This window comes from Falco peregrinus, chromosome 5 (genome assembly GCF_023634155.1).
Source record: "Falco peregrinus isolate bFalPer1 chromosome 5, bFalPer1.pri, whole genome shotgun sequence".
NCBI classification, from domain to species: Eukaryota; Metazoa; Chordata; class Aves; order Falconiformes; family Falconidae; genus Falco; species Falco peregrinus.
In genome coordinates, this window is record NC_073725.1 from 71,993,545 (window position 1) to 72,021,454 (window position 27,910).

The 27,910-nt window shown below is 42.5% G+C and overlaps 1 long non-coding RNA gene across 2 annotated transcripts; it reads right to left on the reverse strand.

The window, feature by feature from the left end:
* Positions 1–303: 303 nt before the first annotated feature.
* LOC129782575 (uncharacterized) lies at positions 304–27,848 on the reverse strand. Of its 2 annotated transcripts, none has more exons than XR_008747466.1 (4): positions 25,128–27,848; positions 13,406–13,589; positions 710–7,092; positions 304–493 (listed from the first exon to the last, which is right to left on the reverse strand). It is a non-coding gene; the product is annotated as an uncharacterized LOC129782575 (long non-coding RNA). The 2 variants fall into 2 exon arrangements; XR_008747467.1 differs by having other exon boundaries at positions 307–493; positions 710–5,132; positions 25,128–27,842.
* Between the last annotated feature and the right edge of the window lie 62 nt (positions 27,849–27,910).

A 27,910-nucleotide genomic window follows, 5' to 3' on the forward strand; every position in this document is an offset into this window, starting at 1 on the left:
GCTTTACAGCGAAGCCGGGGGTGGCAGCCGGCCCGCTTGTGCGTGGCCGCCCAGCCGCGCCCCTTCGCTTCAGCTTCACACGAGGGGCGGCGATTCACGGTAACTGCGGTGCGGCGGGCCCGCCGCCCGCAAACCGCCCGCCCGGTTCGCCAGAACCCACCCGCCGCCCACCCAGCCGGCACACCTGCGGCCGAGCTTTCTGCGTAAAAAACAAAGGGCTTACATGGAAAATGAAGCACTTGGCAGGGGTGCGCTTTGACGCAAATGGCGAACCAGAGAAGCCACTCCCAGGTGGCTTACCTGCCCCGGCGAGCGCCCGCCTCAGCGCCTCCCGGGCTGCAGCGCCGGACTCGGTGGAAAGCGACCCCGCAGGTCAGCGGCCGGCTGGGGCCGGCGCCCCCTCTCCCACCGGTGGCAATCAAGAGCCCCGCCGGAGTTCTAGACCAGCTGGTTCTCATTTCACCTGAATTCTGTTCAGGATTGACTCCTTTACCTGCAAAAAAACTAGTCAAGATCTGTTCGGGTGGTTTATTTTGAGCAAAAAATACTTTCTGCCGTGCCAGCTCCACCTGAGCAAAGCCGCCCTGCCGCCTGGTTTCTGCTCTGCGCCCCCAGCCCAGGGTCACCTCGTGTCACACTTGCCCACGCTCCCTCCCAGGCTGCTGGAGCCATCCCAGATATTTTCCCATGGTATTTCTTCACTACTTACCAATAACTGATCCCTTAATGTTTACTGTTTAGTTGACGAAGATCCTCCAGTTTCATGGGAAGAAATGAAAATGCACATGCCGATTTTCTCAGGGATGCCTTCAGGATATCTTTTTTTCTTTTTTAATATATACTTACATGGAAATCTGGAGCATAATGCACTGAAAGCATAAGCAGCTTTAAGCTGGGAGACTTTAACTCCAAGGCCTTTAAGAATTTATTTGCTCTCTGTTTATGTTACAGACTAGCTAATTCACTTTGCTGCAATCAGAAATCCTTGAAATGTTATGGTTTTCTTTGGGTGGCTGAGTTGACATTTCATTCAGGAAATAAGCCAAGAAATAAGATAATGGAAAAACAGGAGGATGGAACAAAGAAAAAGAAAATAATCGGGAAAAGCAAGGGGATGGATTCCTCAGTTTCACAAATTTTATTACCTACAGAAGTGCAAAATGGGTAAAAACGCACGTAGGACTGACTCCCCTGTCATCACTCTTCTTTAAAGCAGATTTTGTTCTCCATTAAAATAGTCAGTTACTTTAAAAAATCCAGTTTTGTTTTGAGTAGCAGAATACATCAAAAGACCTTTTTTTCTACTCACCCATCATGTTATGAATTATTTATTCAGTATATCTTTTTTCCAGAGGTATTTTCTGTTGAGAGACATTCTGCAAATGGGACTTTATTCCTTTTATAGTGTAAGGAAGCAGTTACCTTTTTGTTACCATTTACAGTAAGAATAAAATATAATATTGGTAATAACAATAAAAACACTAAGCACAGTACAGAATCATGTAATCTGGCAATCAAATCATATGGCTTACAGGAATAGAAAGACATTAGATAGTTACTGTATATGAAAGCAAAATTTGAGCGAGGCTCACAGGAGAAGAATATCTGTAATTTATGCCCCTAAGCTGCAGTCACTTGACAGCATCAATATTTAGTTTCACATAAAAAAATCATTTGTGCCAAATATTGATAAAAGTATTGTATTCCTATTTGTTACTGTATAATAGGAGGGTCTAATGCTTATTAAGCCATTAAATCTACAGAAGAAGGCAAGACCCCTACAAGAGTGTAATTTCCAGGAGAAACTAAAAGGCCCCTTTTAAAAGATTTTCCGTGAAGAAACTGTGTTATAAGAAGGGCAGAAGCACTGGCAATCTGCATTGAGAAATGGATTTGTTTTCCTAAACCAGAAAATCCTTATCTTTCAGTAAAGTGCAAACTTATACTAAATTATCTGCAATGGTCTTATCAAAGAACTGGCTCAGCTCAACATGGAGACATGTTCTGCAGCTGCAGGAAAAATGTCTTGGGGCCTCCACAGACTGTTTTCTGGAGCTGATCCCACACTGATCATCCCCTGATTTAAGGGTAACAGAGGAAGTTCAGCACACAGTTGGGAAAGGCAATGAATTGATGGCTGACAGGCTGTAAATTACACTGGATTAAATTTCAACACATTTTCTGAGAGCATGCTGGTTGGGACAGAGGTTTTGTTTTTTTTTTTTAAATTTAAAAAGAGATTAAAAAGAAGGGATCAATCTTCTGCCTGCTACTACAACGTGCACCTTTCTTCACAGCAGTCTTCAAGGACATTATTCCTCGTGCTGGCACAGTACGGGTAAAAAAAAGGCCAGACTGCTGGCAGATAAGATAGCTGGGAGCACAGCAGGAGCCTGGTCTCCAGCAATGACTCTGGCATTGTTTTGTTGGTACGGTGTCAAGAGAACTTAGGAAAGAATTTGACCCTAGATTTCCCTGAAAAGAGATTTCCAAAGAAGCAGCAACTTGAAATTTTCTGCCCAGCTCAGACCTTTTCACACTCTCAGCGACAGCACTCCTTAAAATGGAAGCAGTTCTGTGCTCCCCTCTCTAATTTTGGTAAAAGGATGATATTGCACAATCAGAAAATCTATGAAGCCAGAGGCGGCTTCGTAAAATAAAGTGGGGAAAAAAGGGTTTTGTACTAAGGGGTAAATAAAGCAGGATTGTGTAAAGGCAAATTTAGTACTATATATAGGGCTACAGCTTGATATATCCTCACTGCATAAAGTCTGTCCCTTGGCCAGAAATTCTGATATTTTAGTGTCTTTCATCCTACTTAAAAGCGTTTTAAAAAAAGATCTCTGTCCCAGTCCATTGGTTAATGTGTACAGAAAAGGTTCTTCAATTTTATTTCTCAGTTTCTTTTTCCTCATACTGAGAAGTCACTAACTACACTTCAAAAAAAGTTTTAATTCTTTTTTTTAGATTTGGAATCCAAGCAATTACAATTATTTTTTTTTAATTATTTTTGCTATTGTCTGAATACTTGCTTTGGAAACAGGCCCCCCCCGGAAGCTCCACAGATGAATGGAAGAAAAGTCATGAAGCATGGAGCTGATGGTAACATCTGAATGGCCCACCACTGTCCATAAAACAAATAGTACAGAAAAACTTGTTCGCGACAGCCCAGCAGCTCAGGGGATTCAAGTGTGATGCAGACAGGACAACAGCAGCTCCCCACCCGCTCTGTTCTGCAACGTGCTGGCGGGTGTTGCTCTGTGTTAGCGTCTCTTGCAAACACTGTCTGCCCACAATCACAGAGTAAACTGCAAGGTGATAGGATCGTGTCTCTCATATCCTCCTTCAGTAAAAGGAAGGAGCATACAGAAGGTAGCATGACAGAATCAAGATAAGAAAACAAGGCTTTGTAAAAATGCATTACTCCGTAAATGAGAAGAAGGATCTGAGACAAACTCTTCCTCTTCCTGGTATTGATATGAAACACCACTGAAGGACAGCTTTTAACACAGACAAGAACTACCAAGTTTCACCTTTAAGAGGTCGACCCTAATTTATGCTTGTTTTCTCATACTGCACACACAGAACTATATGAAACAATCACAAGAATATAAAATTCAATTGTTTCCTGGTGTTTGTTTTGTACCATATAAAAGATGCAATTTGGACATGCTGTCATGCTGGATGGAGTCTGGAAAACCATCCTCATCCTTCAGGGATTTTTTTTTTAGGCTTTTCACCATCACTGAATATAATTAATGATTTGAAATTAATGGGTCAGTGGGTTGGAATTAATGGGTCAGAAGTCAGTCATATTTGCATCCCTAACCTGAACTTCAGCTGCTTGTAATTTATGCTTTGGGACTTACCAGTCTGGCATATGGATGCTAAATTATGTTTGACCAGCGATTTCAAAAGACCTGGAGCCAGGCAAGTCATCTGCTGAAACAGGAAAACTCTAGAAGCAACCTGTCAAAGCTTTAGTCAGCAGGTAGCTCTCAATAAGTGACCTTTTAGAAGTGACTTGGACAAGGCAGGTTAATGTAAGTGACAAACATCATAACACAGCTAACAACAAGAAGAAAAGCCTGGCCTCTCCCGTAGTGTTGTCCTGCCAAAACTGTATGGGAGTCACTCTTAAGACAAACTAACTTTTGTGGCAAATGCTATCAAGTCAAGCGTTGGCAAGGCACCCGCTCATGCTCTTTTTTTTTTTTTTTTTTTCCTTGAGAACCTAATACAGATGCTATACATGGTGTGTTAGCGTTTGCTTAGTGGAATCAATAAGAGGATTATGGCAAGAGTCTTCCTGCAGCTGCCAGCAGCTGCCAACTGCACGCAGTGTGTGGCAGAGGAAAACCAGCATCTGGCTCAGGCATCTCCTCAGAGAGGGTGGAAGCCTTAGCTCATACAGCCAGCCTTAACATGAGAAATTATTCCATTGCTGGCACCATCCCGCAAACTTAACCAGTTCCAGTCACTCACCACACATCCCTACTGATGGTAGTTTACAGGCTGAGAAAACAGTGTGATGCCCTCCAGCTTAGCTGACTCATTTCATTTACAAAGAATACTTAAGAGGAAATGCTTAGAGAGCTCCAGTCCCATTCTGCAGAAGTGAGTGTCACCTGTTTATTTCTGTCTGTGCTATAAATACGCTATATATATGTAACTGAAAGAAATCAGCATTCTATGGAATAGGACTATGACATGATGAAAGTGGAAAAAATAAAGGAATTAATCATAGTCTTTACTTTACCAGTAGTGCTTGCTGTGCTGGAAACAGTCTCTAAAGCTGGCTTCCAGATGAGCTTATTCAAACTCCTGAACCGAGAAAAAACCCCAACTCTTTTTAATATGAATGGCATCCAAAGTGTTAGATCTTTGTCCTGTCTGAAGTTAAGCCTGTAGCTAGGAGACTCAGTCATTCAGCCCTTCTGACTTCATTTCACTACATAAAAGAACTGGATGTTTAGGAGAAGCTTAACAGGACTGGGGAGCCCCTGTAACCGGTGTAGGGGAATACAGACCGTAGTGTGCTCCCTTGACAGTCGCTGGCTTTGCATAAATAAACTCTGATTAGCATTGTCAGCATCCAGTTCATCCAATGGAGTGAAAGCAGAATAATTTTCCTAACGAAAAGTAACAAGAAGTGTGGCACGTTATTTTTGAAAACTCAAAAATCTGAGATGTCAATTATTAGAGATATACATAGAGGTCAGTAAGGCTGAGAAGTTACAGCCATTCCAGAGCATACATTGGCAGGGTCCTGCACCACTCAAGGCCTGTTCAAAGATTCATGAAATAAATTTCTGCTGCTTAGCAGAGAGAGGCTTTTACTAATTTTCAAATTTTCCAGCAAGCAAGATCTTTCTCAGGTCTAATCAAAGAGCTCATCTCTCCCTACAAGCCTTATCTTGTTTAAACCAAAAACATTACAGCTATACCACCAACAATCAAGGTAATTTGAAATTAATAAAACATTAGAACTGGATAAAAAGGACCCAGAGTTTGAATATAATGACTCAGGAATTTTATACCGATCTCACACTTGGCACATACCTACATTCATTCAGGAAAAAACTTTTGGAAGTTTAAAATTAACATCAAGCTACTTGAAGAGGCAGGTTTGAGGCGAGCCTCCAGGAGCTCCCAGGGAGCCAGAGAGGAGGAAGCCCGCATTTCTGTTGCTGTGAGAGGGAGTATTTTGTGGAGTCTTCGACAGACACTTGATAGCAGGTTTGGTGGCAGCTGCAGGTCACACAGCCACGCAGACCAGTCGGCTGTTTCTTAGTGACTAAAAACCTGTGTGAAAAGTGAATACTTCTCACTGTTCCATATCCTTTAGCCGAATATCACCTAAGGCACAGATGTGGTGACTGTCCATAACTAAACAAATATTGCTCTTGAGATCAGCGAATCTCCATGGAAAATGGCTGCATTTATTTTCCATGAAGCTGTGACTAAAGCTTTGCCCATGTGACTGCCTGGGGACGCTAGATGAAAGGGATCCTGCACTGGGCACTAGTAGCACTGACAACCTCTTTGGAAACTGCTTGTGAGCAACTGGTCTCCTGACTCACCTGGTGCTGGCTGCAATACTGGGATGAAGAGCAGAAATGGCCTTAAATTGGAAGAATGCTGCTAAGTGCTGAGTGGTACTGGTACTTCAGAAAGCAAAAGCTAAAATCATAGTTGAAGGAACAGGTGGCCTTGTGCTTCTCTGCACCAGGGAAGCAAAGCATGAATTCAGAACTGCTGAACGACTGAAAAAGCAAAAATAATATAAAGAGGAAATCAACAGCAGTGAAACTTGTTTAAAGCCGCTCAATAATAGATAGCACTTTTCTGTTTTTATGTACTTAGATGGACTAAAAAAGCTTGATTTATCAATTACCGACATTATGGGGTGCATTTTGTAAAGCAAGGTTCAAAAATGGAAGTAGTCACAAGCCTGGACTTAAAACGCATGTATTGCCACACCACCTACAAGGAGCAGCTTGCTCCCCCACCTACTAGCATGGATGAATGAATGTTGCCATGTACAACAGCGTTAATTTTGGATGAAAGTCACATTACTGTATGGGCTATACAAGGCCTATTTATCTCTTAATAGGTCTAAGAGAAGATCTAAAATGATAAGTACAATCACAGAATTCTTCCTAAATCAGGACATTCAATGTATAATTGCTTAATTATGTTTTCACATTCTTAGGCTTCTTTAATTGATTAAAAAATCAAGACACAAGATTGCATGAGGCAACCGGGGAGACATCTCGTCAGTTCAGCTTACAAAGAACTCTACAACTCATAAAGAAATGTCACATTTTAAAATTAAAGTGTCACAAACTGCCCCCACCTCTTGATTTAAGTGCTTTTAATCACAGGTTCTAGTTTGTAGTCTGTACAGCGCCTTATATTAAACACTATTGAAAATCTCTAATTAAGACCCAACTCTTGCCCCTAAGCCCAAATATGCAGGGTCAGGTACAGATTTGCTGGAATGAAGGTCAGAATTCCATTGCTGGCATTCCAAGTCTTGAACAACCGCCACTGACAAGTGATCCACGAGTACCTCATGGTATTCAGTTTCTGTCAAGGTAAATACATCGATTGGTACTAGAAGATTTTCATCAGCTCTTTCCAGTGAGACTCTAGACCTCAAGCTATGAACTAAGCAGGAAAAAAAATGAGCCAGAGGAACATTCAAAGAAGTTGTGGAAAGGACCCACTTTAAGGGAAAATATTAAAATCACTTCTTACGTACAGTTACCTGACCTTTCTACTGAACTAATAGTTGTGACAAAGACCGCAGTGAGACAACTGTACAAACATTTATTTATCTGAATAAATTTAAATAATTATTAATGAATTATATTGAAAACATGTTTGTCTTTTTGTAGCTGGCTAAAATGTAGATAGTTGTGCAACACCATGGTTGTTTCTAAATATAGCTCTATATAGGGCAGCCCTTCAAACTGAACAACAAAATGTGGACTTGAAATTCAAATACAGACAAAAAGTGGCTCTTCAGAGATACAAAAATATTGATGCCAAAAACCTGCAAGCTTTTAGCTTGTCATGAAAAGCAGCAATAAATGATAAATGCAAACCCAGTACTCCTTATTTTCAAAACCTGACGAGCCTACAAAACCAGACTTGCAGTAGCGCACTCTACTGCAAAAGCCAACAGTGCTTGTTTATTCAAAATAGAAACAGTCAATACTTTAAGAGCCAACTACGAGACACCAGTTCAGTGTAGATGGTGTCTAAGGTTCATGCAAATGTCACATCGCATGAAGTGGCTGTGCAGAGTAGGCATGGTAATGTGTGCACATTTTTGCTTGCACCTTTGGAGTTATGACATTCTAAACATCAAGCACTTACATTCAAATAATTTCAAATTTTGTACAGGAGCAGCTGAAGATTTGTAGGTCTGCTACAATTTGAACAGATATAAATGTCAGGCAATAGACACTTTAGAATGGAAAAGGATGGCACATGACCTCAGATTTGCAAGGCAAAGCTCGTTAAGAGTATTCCGGCTCAGTTGCCGGTTACAGCTTCATTTATGAGAAACTGTGCAGGGTGAAAGTGAAAGGAACAAAGCAGTTTCTTTTTCTTGTCTACCTATCTCTGTAGTCTGACTAGACTAGATGTTATCTAGGCTTTTTTAAGATAATACAGTGATTACTACAGTCCTAACAGATGTGGGTTTGGTATTTTCCTTTTCATTCTTTTCGTAGATTTTAAGGCAGGGGGAGAATTTTGAATAGATGAACCTACTGTTCGACAGTGACCACTGACTTATTTGTATTCTGGTACCTCTGGCTCTTTATTTGCTGGGAACTCAGTGGTGTTTCAGTCCACTCCAGACCACAAGAGCCTCCAGCACTCCCCAGTAGAACTAAGGAGGCTGAAGCACAGTCAGTACTGCATGCACACTGTCATTTGACGCAATTCCTTTTGCATTCATTTCTGCCAAATCAAATACTTGGGTGAACATCTGGGTGATGGCAAAAATATTCTCCAGGACCTTTTTTTTCCTCCACCCAGGCTGGTTAACAATGATTAATTATATTGATGAAGGAATCAATAGCTTACGGCAGACATTTTTCAAATGCAGCTGTGCTGGCCCAAATCACTCCCCAGTTCCACTAGTCTGCCCTGCCTGGAAAAATTAAGCATTCAGGTAGATCAGTTAGATTCAGCATATGTAATGTGGATAGAGTTCATAAAATACTCTTGCTGGCCCAGTTAAATTAAGTATATGCTATGTACAAAACCAGCACTGCTCAGCATCAGTCTACTGATTCTTCTGACTTGGGCCCTATTCTGAAAGGTACACAGTGCTTTCTGAGACATGCTACATACTTCAAGCCTTCTTTGGTATCAGCCCAAGTAATGGTCATAAGCAACCTGAAAAATCAAGGCTGGGAGGAACAGTCCTTATTAAGACAATCTCTAAAGTTCACAGTCACAGGAGTGTTCGTTTAAATAGTGCCACATTTTACTCAAAGCTGGCCGTATTCAGTGAACGTCCCTTTTGCTTGTGGCTTCTTTCTCTTCTGTTTCTTATAAATGGCATTGCACTACCCTGGATTCTGACTGGACACATGATTGGCTTGGGAAAACATAAATACCAGCCAAAGGAAACAGAACTGAAAGTAAATAAGAGTCTCCTTTTCATGCGTCCTCTGATCTGTAAAATAGATAGATGTGTTTCCTTCTAAAGGCTGCATTTCCCAGCTGTAAAACAATAGAGCTCCCTCCACCAGCACTTCTGCAATCTTTGTCACACAGCTGTGGAGTGTTGCAAACTGGTAACATTTGTCAAGAGTACTCGTAAACGCATGAGGGAAGCAGTGCCATGAAATTCTTGCTCCTAAACTGTGGGGAAAGTTTAAGTTTCTGTTCTTGAGTTCAAAGTAGTTTGCATGTTTTGCAATGATCTCAAACTATAGTTTCTGGTCTGTAATCTTGCATTAAGCCCTGTTAATTTTCTGGTACACGAGTAGGAAAGGGTGTACTGTTGCTTTGTTGTTTCCTTAGTAAAGCTACAGACAGATGTTTCAGGAGCAATGCATTTATCTTTCCTGGTAGCTTTTTCTTGTGCAGGCATATACTGAAGAACAAGTTTCCATCACGGCTTTCATTTCACTGGTTTTCATTCACACTTCTATGTTACCCATAAATGCCTGAATATACAGCACCCCAACTGAATAGCCCTGAGGTTGTATCTTCGTGTTGCAGCTCTGCACAAATGGGCAGACTGTGCATTTCAGAAGGTAAGAAACTAACAGGCTCTGCGTGAAAAAAACGCGGCAAGTCGTATCCTGGGTCAGCCCTGGTCCTATATCCCAGTCAGGTAGGAAGGAGCTTCTGCCTCCTTTTCCCAGCTTTTACCAAGGGCTACAGCTTGGCTGGCCACAGTTTGGCCTCCGTGGAAGCAGGTTAGCTCTGACCACAGAAGCACAAACTTCCCGTGAGCGTGGAATGAAACATCTAGATACTGAGGTTTATCTGAGCTTGGCCAAATGTCTCAGGAGGAAGGAGCGCTCCCCTGGCTTCGGAGCTGTCTGATCACCCAGTGCTTGGGCCTGAAGTACTTCCTGCTTAAACCGCACCACCCCCCACCCCCCCCCCCCCCCAATAAAACCTCATGCACAAGGAAAGGGAACTCCTTAACTGTGCTGCAATTATAAAGCAACAGATGACTTAAACCTGGGAGGCAACGCAGCTGCATTTCAGCAGACAGGAAATGTTGCATAGTCACAAAATGTTGCATACACAATACTAGAGACTGACTGTATTTAACCCTCTGCCTTGTGAGTGGAGAGGTCGGGTGTGGATTCCACACATGGGCTGTCTTCTAACTTCCCTAGAACTCAGGGCTATTTAGACTTCTTTCTGGTTCACACCTGTTGTTAATTTTAGCATTTATGGACTGCTACAGCTAAGACTGAGTTCTCATTTAACTTCAACAGGATACATGCAGTGCTTACAGTATATTCTAAGAAACTTTAATTAGTTCACATTTTCATGTGAAATAAAATTACATCAAAAAGTATTCTTTTAACATAAAACACCAATTCAGTATGTTTTTCCTTCCCTCAGTTTTGCTACAGTGATTTTTACAGTGCGATTATAACTAGTTTTTCAAACTAAATGAATAATAGAGCTTTGAAATAGTTCTTGTCCCTTCAGACACTTCATTGGAGATAGTTTCTTTATAGGGGTACCATCATCTTTTCAGCCTCAACAGTTCTACCCACTAGTTTACCAGTGAGATCATTTGTGGGACTGCGGGCGTTCATAAATGTGGGGGATTCACCCTTCCTGGCACTGAGGGACTCAAGGACATGCTTGTCAAGCTCATTTTGAAATCAAGACCTCCCCACAGGCCTGTAGGAGGAAACATTCTCTGGTCTTCCCACAAACTTGTTTTAGTTCACAGAAAGGCACCCAGGAGCCACTGACCTACAGGCAGAATGGGACTTGCTGCAGGTTGGGGCGCTGAACTGGGAGGTGAGCCACTGCACGGGCTCAGCTTCACACACCGCTTATGCAGCTTATCTGATAACCGCTTAACGTACAATATGTAACAGCGCTCCGAGGAGGTGCCAGAATCCAGTTTCCCACTCCTAGGTGAGTGCTCTAGCTGTTAAGCACCAAGTGTCTTAGCTAACAAACATTCCTCCCGCCCCTCCAATGAGAAGAGTACTTAGGACACCTTCCAGAAAAGGGAGGAACCAAAGTCTGACTGCCCCGCTGCTCAGCAGGGACACAAACCTTACTTTGCCACATACTGAAGAGGTCTTCTAAGTACTAATCAGCAGCACCAAGCAACTCTCTCTTGGCTTGCTTCGTTTTTAAAAGACTGCCATTCTTCAAAGATGAATTTTTGAAGAAGCCCAAAAGGGGGAAAAGCTTCAGACGGACAATGGGTCCTTACTGTTGCTTGCATGGCACACCGACCGCTCTGGGTCTCCTTGCAAAGAAACTCAGCTCTCAACGTGCACTACAGAGGACCGTAAACGGGTCCAACACTTTATCTTAGAAACTTCAAAAATTTTTTGGGCAGTGCTCACTGTTGTGGCACACTTATTTTTTGGCTTTTAGCCTAATTAATTAGTGCAAGGTCACCAGGCCGTCTGTTTCAGAGCAGGGCTTAAATCCATGTCCTAATTTATTGCTCAAGCTAATGGACCGTCTTTCCTTGCTGGGCCCGTTTCCCAATCTATAAGTATGAAGCTGGTCACTGCAAAAGGCTCTGTCGAACACAAATGACAGGCATGGCTGAAACAGCACGTAGTATTAGCTTTTACCTAGCGAACCTCGTCACACTTTCAAGGCAAGCAAAGCAGCTCTTTGCAGTTTGTGCACACACACATTTCCAGGGCAGTCCATCTTTGATTCAGATTTTTATTATTTCCTGCACAGACGTATTATGCAAGCACACTAACTGCGTACAATGAGATCACTGACAAAGGATGTAAATAATACATACGAGATATAGCGGGGGGTGAAGAGGGTGGACACTGCTGAAAATAACTTGGATGATAAAATAATCAGATGATGGTATGAATTTTCAACAGACTGACTGAATACTCATTTAGATGGAGGAATGTGAACACATTTGCAGTGATCATCCTGACTCTGCCCTAAAGCGCAACTCATGACAGAGAACAATAGATAATAATAGAAAGGTATCAATGATCTTGTGAACTCTGAGCCTATATTTACTGGAACAGTAATAAGCTGGAATGCTTTGACTGGATGTCTGCAGCATGCAGGGATGAAAACGTGGGTTTTCCGTCCAGCAGAGGGGGCTTGGCAGTAAGTTTGCTAAACGCAAAACCAAATGATTTCTTTCAAAATTGAATTAAACTGACTTTTATAGGAACTTGCAGAGTATTAAAGATAAAACCAGAACTTCCTATGAACGAGATACAAATATAAACAGACACAATTCAAACTGAGTTTTGTTCAGGCTATCTTTGTTTTCCTTACTTCTCAGTGTGGCTTTTCTATTTCAGCAGAAATACCTGACAGGCACAGTGTGCAAGTAAGGAAGTTCTTGCTAATCCCCTTGAAAAGCTGAGTCCAAGTTCCTGTTAAACCTGTCACTGTAAACTACTTCAATACATGTACAAGAAAAAAACAAGGAAGACACTGAGGTAAACTTCCGGTGGAAAGTTCTCCAAGCCACCAGAAAACTGTGTATTTGAAGGCAGGACATGTCATCTGAGTGGTCCAGGAGTTTACAGAATAGTTATCTGATCATTTGAGGCCAGTTTGTAGTTTTAAACAGTAGACATAAATCTGGATAGCCACAAGAGCCACTGGCAACCTCACAGTATGGGTGAGACCAAACCCACGGATGTAATCCAAGGTGGTGGTGTACAGAGTATATTCTGTAGAACATTTAAAGCTAGTGCTTAGTGTTAAGTTGCATACAGTGTTACGTCAAGACAAAAGAATGACACAGATTTATTATGAATTTAAAACAGGCTGGCCAGTCTTCTGGCAAATTCTCTTTTTCACGGTTAATTGGATTTGTTCCCCACATACTGTTTCCTTGCTCAATTTCCACTTGCACAGAAGAAAAATGCAGGCAGGTGCAGTTGAATACCTGAGAATTATATTCACTTTATTACTTCTGAATAGAGTTCTACTCCATATGCGAGTCCTTGAATGGCACCGTTCAGTGCTGTTCCAAATCTGATTTTTTTCTTTCTAGTGAGAACTAGCTGCCAATTTTAATGACAGATTCTGGTAAGTGTAGTTATGTTCACCTCTGTGGCTCCAGCTTCTGGTGAAGGAAATACTGAAAATAATGATGAACTAGAGTAACTTAAAATTAAATTCATGCCAGATGTAGCAGAAGGTGCAAATGACTCACCATGACCAAGAAGGGTGCAACACTTTCCCTCGCCGCTGTGAGGATGTGTGCAGCAGCAGTCCCCCCGCAGTGATGCTGGTGGGTGCAGCCCCTGCAGCAGCCTGGGCTCTGCCCACTCACCGGCCTCCCCGGTCATTCCGGTGAGCTCTTCTCAGAAGGCAGGACCTCAGCAGCCACTCTGTGTCTGTGGGGTACAAGAACAGACACGCATGTAGCCCAGTAATTTTCCTTAAGTACTAATATACTTCAAAAAAAAGAGTACGTGGGGGAGGAGGAGAATTCTGGTCATCTGGTGAAATAAAATTATCATTTAGTGTAGGTATCAGATTGTCTGTTAAGCCTTGTAAGGTATGGAAGTGCATGTACTATGTACTGACGTACTATATACCACTGTATTTCTGACAGAAGGAAAAGGTGGGCTGTGAGGGTTACAGCAATCCATTGGGAGGAAGGGGAGGAAGGCAGGTCATCGTGTCCTCCGTCCCTAAACCAGGATCCCAGTTAATGGCACCAGTTCTGCTAGATGGTGATCCCCAGGCCCTTCTGCCTTTAAGAACCCTCATCCATACCACATCTGCAACACTTCCACCCATTGCTCTCAGTTCCCCCAGTCTTTGGGCCCAGTGTCCTCCACATCCTTTACCCCACTTCTCCAAACCCATTTCAAAACCTCTCCCTTCTCTACAGACCTGCCTTTCTTCTCATAAAATAAGAACACCCAGCCTTCCACACCTGACCCAGTAACCCTGGGCTACACATCCTTCCTGGACCTTCCCTTTCTGCCTGCCTGGCATCGCCCCAGCGCTGTTTTCTCATAACCCTCAGGCACTGCCAGCACTGCCCCTGCCTTCTGGCCCACTCCCCGGTGCCAGGTCCCCCAGTGCCAGGACCCCTCAGTTCCCTTTGGCCACTGCAATAATCTGAGCTCCTTCCTGGCACCAGCTCCTAGGGTATCCCCTCCTCGGGCGCACTTTGTGAGAACGGTGACTCTGCTTTTCAGATGGGAGGATTTCAAAACATACTGAATTCACAGCTGTAAGAGCAGCCAGAGAGGACTTGGCTGAGGGACAGCAACTGGGTGCCAGTTTTGTAAAGCAATGCACTGCACAGCACTGCTGTGCGTGGTACTGGAGAGGACTGAGGAAGAGAAAAGAGAAGAAAGGTGGCCAGTTATGGGAATTTGCAGGAAAAAAAATAATCCGCTTTGATGTTAATGACCTGAGTCAAAATACAAGGAGGCTGAACTTCCCAGAAAGGAAGTTCAGTAACAAGGAACCACAGATAACCTTCAGATGCTCAACTGAAAACTCTGGAGGAGAAGGTAGACTTAATTCTCAGAAAAAACCCCCATGTACAAAGTATACTTAATATCAAACAGAGAAAGAAAGCAAAAGACAGACAGCGTCTTGAAACTAAAAGTTGTATTAAAAAGAAATTACTGGAAGCAATTAGAACACATTGGGCTGGAAAGCTGAAGAAGCAAAGAATGGAGTAAATTTTAAACTCAGGACATTGGAATCTGTTCACACAGAGGAAGGTCAGATGGGGACAAACTTCCAGCAGTATTATGGAAGAAGCCAATAAGAAGTTAGCTGGGATTAGCACATAGGGAGTACAATGTTTTAAACATTAATAAAAGAAAAATTTAAAAAAAAAAAAAAAGGAAAAGGACTGTGAACTGGAGGAGAGGAGACAGGCTAGAAATGAAAAAAAGAAAGAAAGAAACAACAGAATAAATATTGGATGGGATAGAGAGGGGAAAAGCACAGAACAGCCCATTCTAGCTCAGCTCATGGGAACCTGCAAATGACCTAAATCTGCTTTATTAATAGCCAATGTCAAGTTTAAAGTCGTGTGGGTACAGAACTTTTCACACGGAGAGGCAACTATCTGTGCAGGTTCAAAATGGACAGGGAAAGCATTGTCTTAACAACAAAGGATGTACCAAAACTAGGAGCCCAGAAAAGTAAGATGACATCTGACAGCTCCAAGCATGAAATATTCTAGGGCAAGTGAGACTCTAGATGCTGCTGACCTAAAAGTTAATAGACACTGCTGCTGCTGCTGCTATTATTTTAACAAGGGCACAGCTTCTTCCAGCTCAGTTCATCTTTCCAAAGGCACTAATTATTTGAAGGAACAGTAGGTACATCAGAAAATGTATTATAAGCAAATACCTACTTGCCTTCCTTCTGTTCAGCGTATTTACACACATACTTTTTAAAATAAAAAAAAATACAGCCACTCCTGCGCCTTCTTGCACATGAAATGAAAGCAACAAAACCCTGGTTTTTAGGGCATCAAAAGATGCAAATAAGAGCCCAGTTCAAGTATGTTAATATAAGTCCCAAGAACTTTCACGTGAAGGTATTACAGAGATCCAAGCAGACAGACCGCTTTGCAGGCACGCGTCTGAGTGATAATCAGACAGCTTAACAAGAAGTCCAAACAGTCTCACTGGTGTACCGTATGATCATTCTCTTAAGACCACAAAAAATACTGGGTCATATTGTCAATCCGGTTCCTCCAGGGATGAATGGAGCCCCCCTTGATATGGTGCAAAAGAGAAGTAAAAATACCCAACTAGAGAAGGGTGTCTGTGCTGAGTTCCCAGTGACTGCAATGGCTGAGTCACAGCGGGTTCTTGGACATGCAGGGGAGTTTTTGCAGGAAGCCGCCTACCACTTTATTTACGGCTCCACTTGAACTATGCCATTCGACTCAGCTCAGTAGATGATTTTTATCACTCTAGATGTTGTGGATGCATTTGCAGAGAGACACTTTCCAAAAGGCCACGTATGTTTAGTGTCAGTTTTTCATGAGCTTTCTATATATTCACTTCAGATGGAAGAAATACTGCCCTTTCTCCCTCCAGTACAAAAGTACCGTTTCTCCATCTACTCCCATTTGTTTGAGTCATACCTGACCTGCATGCACGCTTCGTGTTGCTGAACTTTATCGGTTTAGAGACTAGCATGCTGTCATTTTAATCCTTATGAGCACAGGCAGCTACAGCAGCACAAAAGCACTTACCTTCAGCATCTGGACAATTCTGGTGTCTCATCATTACACTTAAGTAAGGCAGGAGCTCAAAGATCCAGAAAAGGTGGGGGGAAACAGTTCTGCCAGCCTGTCCTGTCTCAACTCAATGATCTTACGTTCAGCACCTGGAGACAAGAGTCCTGCTCTCCCCCATGCAGCACGTTATCCTTCTAGCAAATAACATAATTAACAGGTTTGCATCAAAAAAACATTCTGGAATGCTAGCAAAGTTTATTTTTATACCTTTCTTCTTTGTAAAGTACAGAATTATCTTTAGAAAACTACGTTAACAAAATTTAATTGTTTGCAAATTCCAGCCCTTAAAATTTAGACAGGGCCTTCCTTGTCTCTTCCTGCAAATTCTGCTCTAGTTTTGTGACAGAGTTAAGATCACACAATTCACCAGCACCCCTATGTCACTCAGTGCACAAATGTGTGAGTGGGCAGATTTCAGCTTGCATGTGCAAATGTAAATCTGATCTTGCCCAATTTTTCAGTTCTTGGCTTTGTAAACCACATAACAGTGCAGTGTGCATGTCAGCGTGCAAGACGGGAGGAAGGCTGTGGTATGTGCTGTACTGAAGTGCAAACTGCTAATTAAGAGAAGAGAAGAGGAAATGGGGTAATGATTCTCTGGAACAGCTATGGGGTTTCTGCACAGTCTCATGACTGCAACAAAATCCTATTTTCAGGGAGAAATGGCTGCTGGATCCCCAGCGATGGGGACTTTTCTCCATTCATGGAATGCTCCTTGATGTAGTAAATGCAGCAGAGTACAACGCCATGACACAGACCCTCCCAAACCTGCCTCTTCCTGTGCAAGCAAGCTGTCATACTGCCCCAGCCCTGAAAAGGGAGCTGGGAGGAGATAAAGGAAGAGACATAAAGAGAAGAAAATACCTCAGTGTCTCTCTGCATATACTAGTATATAGAAAAGTTTATGCAAATTAGACTCAGCCCCAGGACTTCTGGGAAGTTGCCAGTGACGCTCTCAGTGTCTCAAAGTTAAGGTACGAGTGAAGTTAAAAGAGAGAAGTCTCTTAAAGCTGCTTCTAAATAGCCAGCAAAACCATCCAGTTCCGTCCAGCAGCAATTACTTTGGCAATCTACGTTGGCAGCTTTGGACACTCAAGGATCACTTTTTCTTCTTTATGCTGCACAGAACTTTGCTTGCAGCTCATTTTTTAAAACCAGATTCAGCTTTAGCCCTGCCTTTCAAGTACACATTTGAGAGATCATCATAAGCAGAGCAGAGAAAGGATGCTGAATGAATCACAAGACATGATGTATTTGCTAAGATTTGCAGGCTGTACCATTCTTGGTATTTTATGCAGTGGGTCTGTCACATGAAGGGGATTCATATGTGATCTGAAACAACTCAATGAATGCAACACCATGAAAACCGGCTCACCTCCCCAGCCTCAAGTCTAGTGTTTCCCTCTCCCCCTCAAATCACACCCTTCCTACCCTTCTACCACCACCACAACCACATGTTGGCACAAAATGCACAGAAAATAACCACATTCAGATCTGCCTGCTACCTGCTAGTGGAAACTGGGAATTCACTGGAATTCAGGGAACTGGAGGCAGGTCACATGTATTACACCCTTTATACCGCAATTTATCTTCACAGTTGACATTTTAGTTTCATGTATGTTGTTCCGTTTCCATGAAATTAACCTTTTTTAAAAAAAAAAACCAACACCCCCAAAAAAACCAACCCACAGTCTTTCAGGGGGATCAGAAACCAATTTCAGGAAACACTACCAACTTTGATGGTAAATGCAGCCACTGAGAGTAAATGTATTCTTGTGTGTTTGTGTGTATCAGACTAAGTTTTTTATTCAGTTTCATATAGAAACAGAGGAGGAAAAGTGTAGTCTGCTACGCATCTTACTGCTGGAATACCATACTGCTATATATTGCAGACTTACCAGTGGTGAGCTATTTTTAGTATGGCCTGTGACCAAGCAAGAAGTGAGGATGTTTTTTTTTCCCAGTGCTTGAACCAGGTAAGCTGCTTTTTCCAGCCCTGATACCTGGAACACTCCAGTGCAGGTATCTCAGCATCGCTGCCTGGCACACCTTTGCCCTGGACTTCCCCGGTCTGTAGCCAAATGGCCAGTGACTGTGCAGGGGAAAACTGGATACTAAGAAAGTAAGGGTAAAATATGCAAGCAATATAGAGCCAGAATGCACTGGCAGCATTTTGGATGCTGAATTCAAGTTTAATGTGAAGTCACGTTTGTGTCCTTCCATAGCCAAAAGCATATCCATCACATTCCTATTACAGAACCAGCACATACTACAGAACAAAACGTTCACCTTGCTCAAAAAAGAAAAAAAATCCTGAGGAACATCTGAAGGTCACAGGACATTGTACTATTGTTACTGTGTTTATGTACTACTGTAATGGGAAATCTTCTGAAGGGCTCTGATGAAGCTCCTGCCAAGCCTTTGGCAAAGAAATCTGAACTCACAAAAGACCTCCTCCTGACCAAAACATATACTGTAAGTACAGACTTGGGAAGATACTGGAGCATTTTTAATGTGCCCAGAAATTCTGGTTCTCTAGCGGGCCTCTGGAGCTAGGCAAACCTCTCGGGATGTGCAGCACATTGTCTGTAAGTGCGTGCTCCACCTTCGCCACGGGAAGGCACGGCACTGTATAAGCATTAGAAAGGGCCTGACAACTGGAAAATCCATACTGCCTGTCAGTATTTTAACCTTCCCTGACAGACCCTGAGAGGAAGTAAACCTATTTATATGGGAGATCATGAGAGAGGACACAGCATTTAAATTCACAGGTTACTGTATTTCTTGGTAGTATTGTAGTAGGTGCTTGATTGCATCTGTTTGCCTACAAAAGCTGAGGGGGAAAAGCCCCAACACTTGACATTTGAAGTATTCTATCTGCTTTTTCTTGACAAGTTATCACCCAGCTAATCTGAGCTTTTAAATTGGTGATTTGAGAAATCTAATTACAGAAATTCAGCTTAGATATATACTAAACCAGCAATCACCTGAAGGCTGCATTAACCTATGTTGGATGGGGCTGTACTGTTAGGAATATACAGATCATTCTGTTTAGAAGAAAACCCAGGAAGTCATGGACATAGATTTGGTACTGCTGCAGAAACTGAGAGGTTACTCAGGCCATACTCCAAGTCATGGTATAAGACAGAGCCACAACCGCACAGCTGGAGCAAAGAGCTAGAGAGAAGTACAAATTTAAACTGTTTGCATGTAAGAATAGCTCCAGCCACTTTACCAAATGGCTTTCCTGTGAGCAAAGTTGTTAGAATGACCTGTGGTTTGAGTTCATCACATGTCACTACTCATACATTCAATAAGTTTTTGAAGGTCACCTTGGCAAGCTCAATTCAATTTGTGTGACTAAGTCTAATGCTTCCTTCTAGACTCATTATCAGATGTTTTGCCAGTATTTTGACGTTATTATGAACTGAAATAGATCTGCAATTGAAATACAGCCTAGCACTTCTTTCCAGTTTAAGATAACAGAATAGGACTTCTCACAGTGCCAGAAGATGAAACTGCGTTTAAAAAGTGAGTCACCAGACGTCAAACCTCCCAGCAAGAGCAATTCAGTGAGACATCTCCAGAACTCCAGGAGGAAATCCTCCAGGCTGGGCACTCTTCCCACTTTCATAGCCTCAATTACCTAATTCACTGATAGGGGACAGACACCAAGGTCTGCATGCTAAGCTACGCTGATTTTACATAATGTAGTATTTCTTCTTAATTAATCCAAAAGTACATGCAGGGAGGTCTGTATTTAACTAATATAGATCTTTCTAAAATTAGAGAATGCTTCATTAATGTCATGGGATGATGTTTCTAATTTACCACTTTAATGACAGATGCCAAATATTCTGCATTTAAAAGACTTTTATCTTGTGTCAGAAATTGCCAGCTTATCCTTCTGATTCCTAGAAATTCTGCTGGAGTTGGAATATGGTATAATCTATTCTGAACACAGCTTGTTGAGTTCACATGTAAAATTGGCTGAGGTTTGCAATAAATCTGAAGAGGAAGGATGTCAAAAGAAAAAAAATCCAATTCTTTTTCCACAAGAGCAATTATGGTGGGGATTTTTCCTTTCCTTTTCTTGGCAAATGAGGAATTAATATTTGTATTCTGGAGTAGACTGTTGAGCCCCCTATCAGGACCTATCTTTTCTCCAAGTGGATAGGGGAGGAACAGAAAACTGGCTAATTTCTCAATAATTTGGAAACTGAGCAATTAAAATTCCTATTAGCTATTTCTTGCCTCAATTTTGCAGACATATGTTACATAACTAGCCAAGACCATAAGCCAATAATAAAATCTATACAGAATCTAGCCATACAGTAGAATAAAAGATGCAGATTCACTAGTTTCTATTTGATGGGTGTAAGAGTTATTAGATATTGCAGGACCCTAATATATTCCATCATCATAGGAGTTTGGATGGTTTATGATTTTGAGATTAGACTGTAAAAAAGATCTGTTAATTAAGATAGATTACAATCACAGTAGAAATGTAGAGGTCAGCATATCATGCAGTAGGAAAGCCCATAAAAGATGTTTTCTCAAGACTGAGTAGTGATAGTGTTTTATTCAGATCCAGGCTTGATAACTTCAAGTATTAAATATCCAACCAAGTAATCTGAAAGTGTCTCAGTGAATTGTGAAAGAAATACAATTGTCCACCTGGATCTGGACTAGAAGTTGCAAGATACTGCTATGCCATCACCTGATTTCTCAGCTTCCTATGTGCTGCTTGTGTCTCCTATAACAGCACTGTACTGGTCTTTGTTCACTTTAAGAACAAGACCACTTTTTTCCTTTTAATTTGGACTACTGAGTCTCTCTGCATTCAAGGAAATCAAACTAAGATTTGGGTCCATTTGACCGTATTAAGAATTAATTTTAATCAGTTTTGGTTAACTGAAAACCAAAGGTGAGGGAACATTGAGTCATTTGCTCCACCTCACCTCAACCGTAAAAATCCTCACACGTTGATTATGCCCGTGAATGAAATGCATCAGAAACTGATTCCACAACCTTCGAATTATTTCAGCTCAGCATTTGTATGTGGTTTGAATAGATGGAATCACGGCAGCACTAGAAAGGGCATCTACACTGTTCACCTGCAGCAGCAAGCACAAATTTGTAGTCACATAAACCATGCAGGACACAATCTAAACAGGCACCGAAAACAAAGAGAAGTGGTAGAAAATGCCTGTAAGAATATGAAACTGTAGGAGCAGAAGGTACACTGGAGGCCTTTTTACATTATTAATTGATGTTTTCCTTGGTTTCCTCAAGGTTCCCACTCAAAAATAAATTTTCCCCAAAGCTTATGACCTCTCCTTGCTCTCTTTACAGTGCACATCCCCTTCCCATACTACATGGAGATAGATCCAGCTGCCTGAGGACTCTAACTGCAGGTACAAACAGTAACCTCTGCCCCAGAACCCACAGTTCAGTGCCATGGCTGATTTTCCTGTGCCATGTTACCACTCTAATGGGCTTGGGATCTGAAAAATCATGAGAACAGGGAAGTGGAGAAACAGAGAATGTGGCTTCAACAGCAAGGCAGAAAGCTGCTGGGGCAGCAAGGGAGGCAATGGAAAGGGAGCAGAAATCTGACTGGCTTAGCCTGGAAAAGATCTTTTATTATTATTATTATTATTATTATTTTTTATTTGTATTGTGGTTGCCAGACTGAAGCAGAACTAGAACTGGCTCTGAAATTCAAGGTCTATGCTCCTCCAGCAAGCACTGAAACTTCTGTAGTCCTGTAAGTGTATCTGGAAGCCAAACTACCTTCATAGGGTTCTGCTTTAAAATATCCATTTCAGTATCTATAGCAGCAGTTCTCCTGTGTGAGCAGCAGCCTGCTACCTCTGCAATTAGCACCAACATTATTTTTAGGGATCCAAAGTTCCTCCGTTAGGTGTGGAGTACACATGTGCATGCACACACACACAAAGCCAAGCAACACCAATCTCTCATTTGTACAAAAAGGCCACCAGAAAGCAGGCAGCTCTTCCACAACACTTCTACCAACAATTTGAGGCTTTCCTTTCTTTTTTTGGTTTTTTTTTTTTTTTTAATCTCACTCAACTAATTACCAAGAAGGATGTCTGGAGTATTGAAATGTAGAACACCCAAACCACATTTTTGTATGGTTAACTGTTCAGCATTTGAATCCATGAGGCTAATGTGAAACTTGATTTGACTTAGTAATATCAACAAAAGAACTTCCACTGAATCTCAGGCAGGGTCCATTTAGTCTGGGCTCAAGGAAACCAGCATTAACTGTCCCAGAAGAAGGAAGTAATACAATTTAAAGTAAACAATTACGGAATAGCCAGCTTTGAAAGAAACTTCCCTCATCGCCTCAGAAAATGTATTACTTATTTGAAGCATAACAGTTTATATCTCTCACAGAGATATACTTCAGACAATTTGGACTATTCAGAGGAACTTATGGGAGGGAGAGGCTCAACTCAGTAGCAGTTTTAGTACATCGTTAAGCTTGCTTAACTTCCAAAGAATAAACTTTTCATCCTAGCCAGTAGGCATGTGCACAGCCATCCTTTTCAGAAGACAAACTCACTAATTTCTGTCATTCATCCTAGCGGGACGGGATCTGACTTGTATGTTATCTGCAGATAATGAACGCAGCACAAACTCCAGTTCAGACAGAAACTATTAATCCTCTACGAACTGGCTAGCCCTTGTCTATAGGTGTGACGCATATCAAGGCTTGGTAGCAGATCGGTTACATCTCAAAGTCTATTTTGTTCTTGACATAATGACTTGCGTTTGCTGCAAAAATGGTGCCATACAGTCATTGGTCTTCAGTGACATCATGGAATCATAGAATTATTTAGGTTGGAAAAGACTTTTAAGGTCATCAAGTCTTACTGTTAACATTTTTATAGCCATTTTGCCTGGAATTAAATGACTTAAAGGATAAGAGGATGGCTTGTATTCATCAGGCCCACTCTATTATCTCTTAACTTAGAAAACAATAGTATGGATAGTATGGAAACGGAGGTGTATAAGGAAATATCTAGTCATAACAGTTACAACTTTTGGGCACGTCCCATTTGAATACGTCAAGCTCTGACCTTAATACCTAGTTAAAATGGGTGACGGAGGTTCACACTTCTCTCAGTGCTGGTAGTTTCAGTGCATCTGAAAGCAGACTCAGAAACAGTGTGGTGTCTAATTTACTTGCAAAATCAAAGAATTCCGATTTCAGGGGTTTCGTTTAAATGAAAATTCAGATTCTGGAGAAGAAAACAAAACCCACTAAAACAGGAAGGATGGTATTGTGGTTAAGTTTCTAGTATGGGGCTCTGAAGACCTGAATTATGTTCCATTCCTAGCCCTTCTGCAGATTATCTCACTCTGTGACTTTAAGCAAATCACTGAATCTCTTGGTGCTTCAGTTCCCCTTTTCTAAAGATGATGTTGCGGATTTGGTCAGTTTAGATAATGAGTGCTTGCATGTAAGAGCTACCATTTACAGTATCAGCACAAGAAAGGCTCTAACCTCAAAACACTAACAGTAAAAGACGTGACCCTATTTGCTTGACCTGTTCTTACAAGAAAAGAGCAATTTATTAGACTTGAAAAAAATATTTTGGTTACTCATTGACAAGTGGCTTCGTAACAGTAACACAATTGAGCTGATATAACATTCCCATGTTAATTCCCACACTAATCACTCACTATACCAAATTCTAAACAGCATGGTATTCCACGGACATATTGGCCTGCTGATTAATACAGCTTCTTAAGAGAATCAGTGTCTGCTTCTATTCTCAAAATTAGGAACAAAGCTGAAATGGGGAGTGCCTGCTGATTTTCTAAGCCTCTAAAATTTTCTGATTATTTTTTTTTCCCCAGAGGACTGTCCCTGCAGAGAGGATGAATTCAGTGAGGTGTGGAGTGCCCCATAAGGGAATTTATACTGGGGAATACCATACATGGTATCACAACGTCCTCCTTCTTGGTAGTTTCACAGGGCGAGGAAAGGCTTGAAGCATAAATAAAGGAAGATCTGCCTGCATTACACTGCCCCTAGTATGGATAAGAGTGTGGTTTTTGAAAAAGCAAAGAGGCAAATATCTCATGTAACCCCAACAGATACATTACCCTCCTACCTTCAAACCCATCCTCAGAACCACGCTTCCCCTCTTGCAGCCTCCTGGCAGACCTTCCCTGGTGTCCGTGTTCCCAGCACTCTCCAAACAGATTCCCTCTAGCCTTTGCCCTGTTTCTAGCCAGTAAGCTGTGCTCCTGCTGCACAAACGCCTAGCAAATCCTCTGAATTTCCTGTCATTTTCCAAGCCAGTGTTTACAAAATAGGGGTAAGGACTTTTATTTTTAACAAAAGCTGACTCTGTTCTTTATCCTAGCCTTGGGAGATTTACTGATATGACCCTTCAGATCGAAAGTGTTTACTTTCCTGCCCCAAGAAGCAAGAGAAAGGAGGAGATGGCATAACATCTCGGTCATTTTCTTTCTCCCCAGACTTTGCCTTTCTCTTCTGAGACCATCAGCAGGGAAGAAAGGAAACACAATTTCTTTCTCCACATGGAATGGTACTTTGTGAAGAGGAGAAAAAAAGGCATTTCACAGGGAAGGCTTTACTTACCAAACAGACTCTAAATCTAATTCACGTTGCAGTAAGTGCCTGTTAAGCTGAGTGACAGCGCAGATCAGAACCACCTGAAGTGGCAGCAGAGCTTTCCGGAGACCTCCTCCCTGTGTGGGCTCTGCCTAGCAGCTCTGCACCGGCCTCGGATTTGTGCGCTGCCCTCTGCCGGGTGCAGGAACCTCGCTTTACCCAGCCCTGCTGGCGTGGAGCTCTTTCCAAGGCCCAGATTATGGGGATTTTAAGTAGAGGGAGAGGAGGTAAGAAAGGGAACAGAAGGATGGGGATGTGGGGGTTGCAAAAGGAAACACGGGTGTGTAAAACTGAATCTATCCCAAGAAAGCTCAGCTTGTAGGACCCGCAAGTCTAAAACCCCAGCTCTTCCTATCAAAAAATCTTCACTTGCCGTACAAGTCTCCTTGACACGTTGTGATTGATCCCCACTTCTCCTGGGAAAGCCGTTTTAGAGACACCTTATGGAGCATCTCAGACCACTCTCGTTATGATTCACGTAGAGATGGTATCAAACTCCATAAGCAGCAGTCTGACACACTTGGCTTTTGGTGTCCGAGCTGGCAGGCATGCTCCATCGCTCTCCTCAGCGACTGTGAGCTCACCTACCCATTCGAGCCCTGCCAAGCTCTGAAGCTCTGCAGCTAAGTATTATTACCACATTCCTGCTCAATGAAGAAGATTTTTTGGACAGACAGTTTGTCAGCTGCGCTACTCAGTACATGGCAGACAGACCGCACGTGCACCTGGAGGATCTTTCTTTCCCTTGTGATCTTACAAAATGAAAAATTACATGGGAGTGGAGCTTTCCTGGCATGCCTGCAACAACCTGCAGCCAACCTCCATCTCATCAGGAAACACTCAAAACACTGCGCCGCATTACAGCCATGCCGTGCTCCACTCCTTAAAGGCACAGTGATGGCAGGAGCCAAGGGTGCTGTAGCAGGGAGGTAGCTGGGCTGGGCGCCTCGGGGTCTAGGTGAGGAGTTAGAGGGTCTGCGCTGTGCTTTTGGCTCTGATTTACCTCTGTGACGCAGTTAAGCACTTCAAATATCTTTTCTTTGGAGCGGTGGCAGGGAGGAAGGGGACTCTGTTTTGCCTAAGTAGGCTTTAAGTTGTTAAGGGCAAGGCCTGGTTGCGCTGCCTGTCTGAACACGAACAGTGCCTTATACAAAACAGCCGCTGACTCTGCTTGCTGCATGGAGCAGACTACATCAAAGCAAACAGTGACAAAACATTTCTCACTACTGCATGTTCAAATTCTACAGTAAGTTTCAGTTCCACCATTCCTTCATGCTTTCGTTTTACACAGAAAAGCAGCTGAGCTTCCCTCCCCCAGCTGCTTATGCCAAACCTTAGCTTAAGCTTGGTTGCTCAAAACTTGTTTGAAAGAGGATTCTGAGCGCAAAGCGCATCTCTATGCCAGGCTTCAAAATTAAGATCGAGTTCTGTTTCTCCAAATTTATTACAACTGTACATGTACAACAACATGACAGAACATAAGTAGTAAATTTTGGTGGCTAAAGTATCATCAGAAATTTCCAGGTTCATGGGCTGCACGTCACTGTAAGGTGCTGTACTGCCACCAGGTTAATTCAGTCTGTGACCACACTGGAGTTTGAAAAGAATATTCCGTCTCAAAGCAGAAAATACATTCTCTCAACTTCATCCCAAAGGACAACTCACAAATCCTTGCCAGCCCTTGTCCCCTTAATCTTTTGACAGAAGCATTTCCTTTTCATTGTCACAAAACATTGTGTTGACTACAAGGGCAAAAACATCCTCTGCCTGCTCCTAACATAAAGAAGCATTCTGGCTGCCAAGCCTGCATGTCGCACTGCATGGAAGCAATACATTCAAGTATTGATTTCAGATTCAAGAGTCAGTGGAACTCTTCACAAAGTTTCTGTATTTTTGCACATGCCTACACCAATGAATTACTGCACAAGGTATGTATTATGCTTCTAAAAAGACAAGGAATAATCAGAAGAAAGACTTCTTGGCCCATGAAGCAGGTGTTGGTTACTACTTTAAGAAAGATCCTCTTTGGAAGAAAGCAGACTTTTCTGGAGCTGCCTGAGGGACCCCATAAGACACTAGTTTGGAACCTGTGGTTTCCTATCTCCCTTCAGGTGAGCAGAAGAGCATCCCAAGCCTACTGCGCTGGCTGCTGGGAAGGTTACAAATAGCACTGGGGATTTGAACAGTTACTTCTAAATCTGATTACTCTGTAGAAAACCCCAGGGAAATTCTGTTCTGAGAACTCAAAACCCAGTGTAGCATCTGCACAGCCGCTCAGTAGAAGGATCATAGATTTCTCTGAATGTTTCTCTCACATTAAAATTATCGGTCTAAATTTGCTTGCCTTCTTGGACATTTAAGTTCTACAATAAGCCCTCTCACCTCTTCTGCCCATGCTGACCTATCAGGTTTGAGGAGAGCAGCTATCTTTGTGTTAAAGCTTCCTACATCGGTTGCTGGCTTGCTTTTCTTGCCTTTATTCCTCGCCACGTTCTGAGCAGGCTGCCGGGTTATCACCTACCTCTAGTGCCCCCCTTCGCCTCCCTCTGCCCTCGGGGCGCTCCTCTGCTCGGCCTCCCCAGGCAGCACCTCCTGCCGGGCCCGCCCCACCTGCTGCCCCGGCTGCTGCCCCGGACACCCGCTTCGCTGGGGCTATCACAGAAACCCCAAACCAAAAACGAAAAGCAAAACAAAAGCAAACAAAATAAAGGGGGGGGGGGGGGGGGGGGGAGAAGGGAAACTAGATTTGG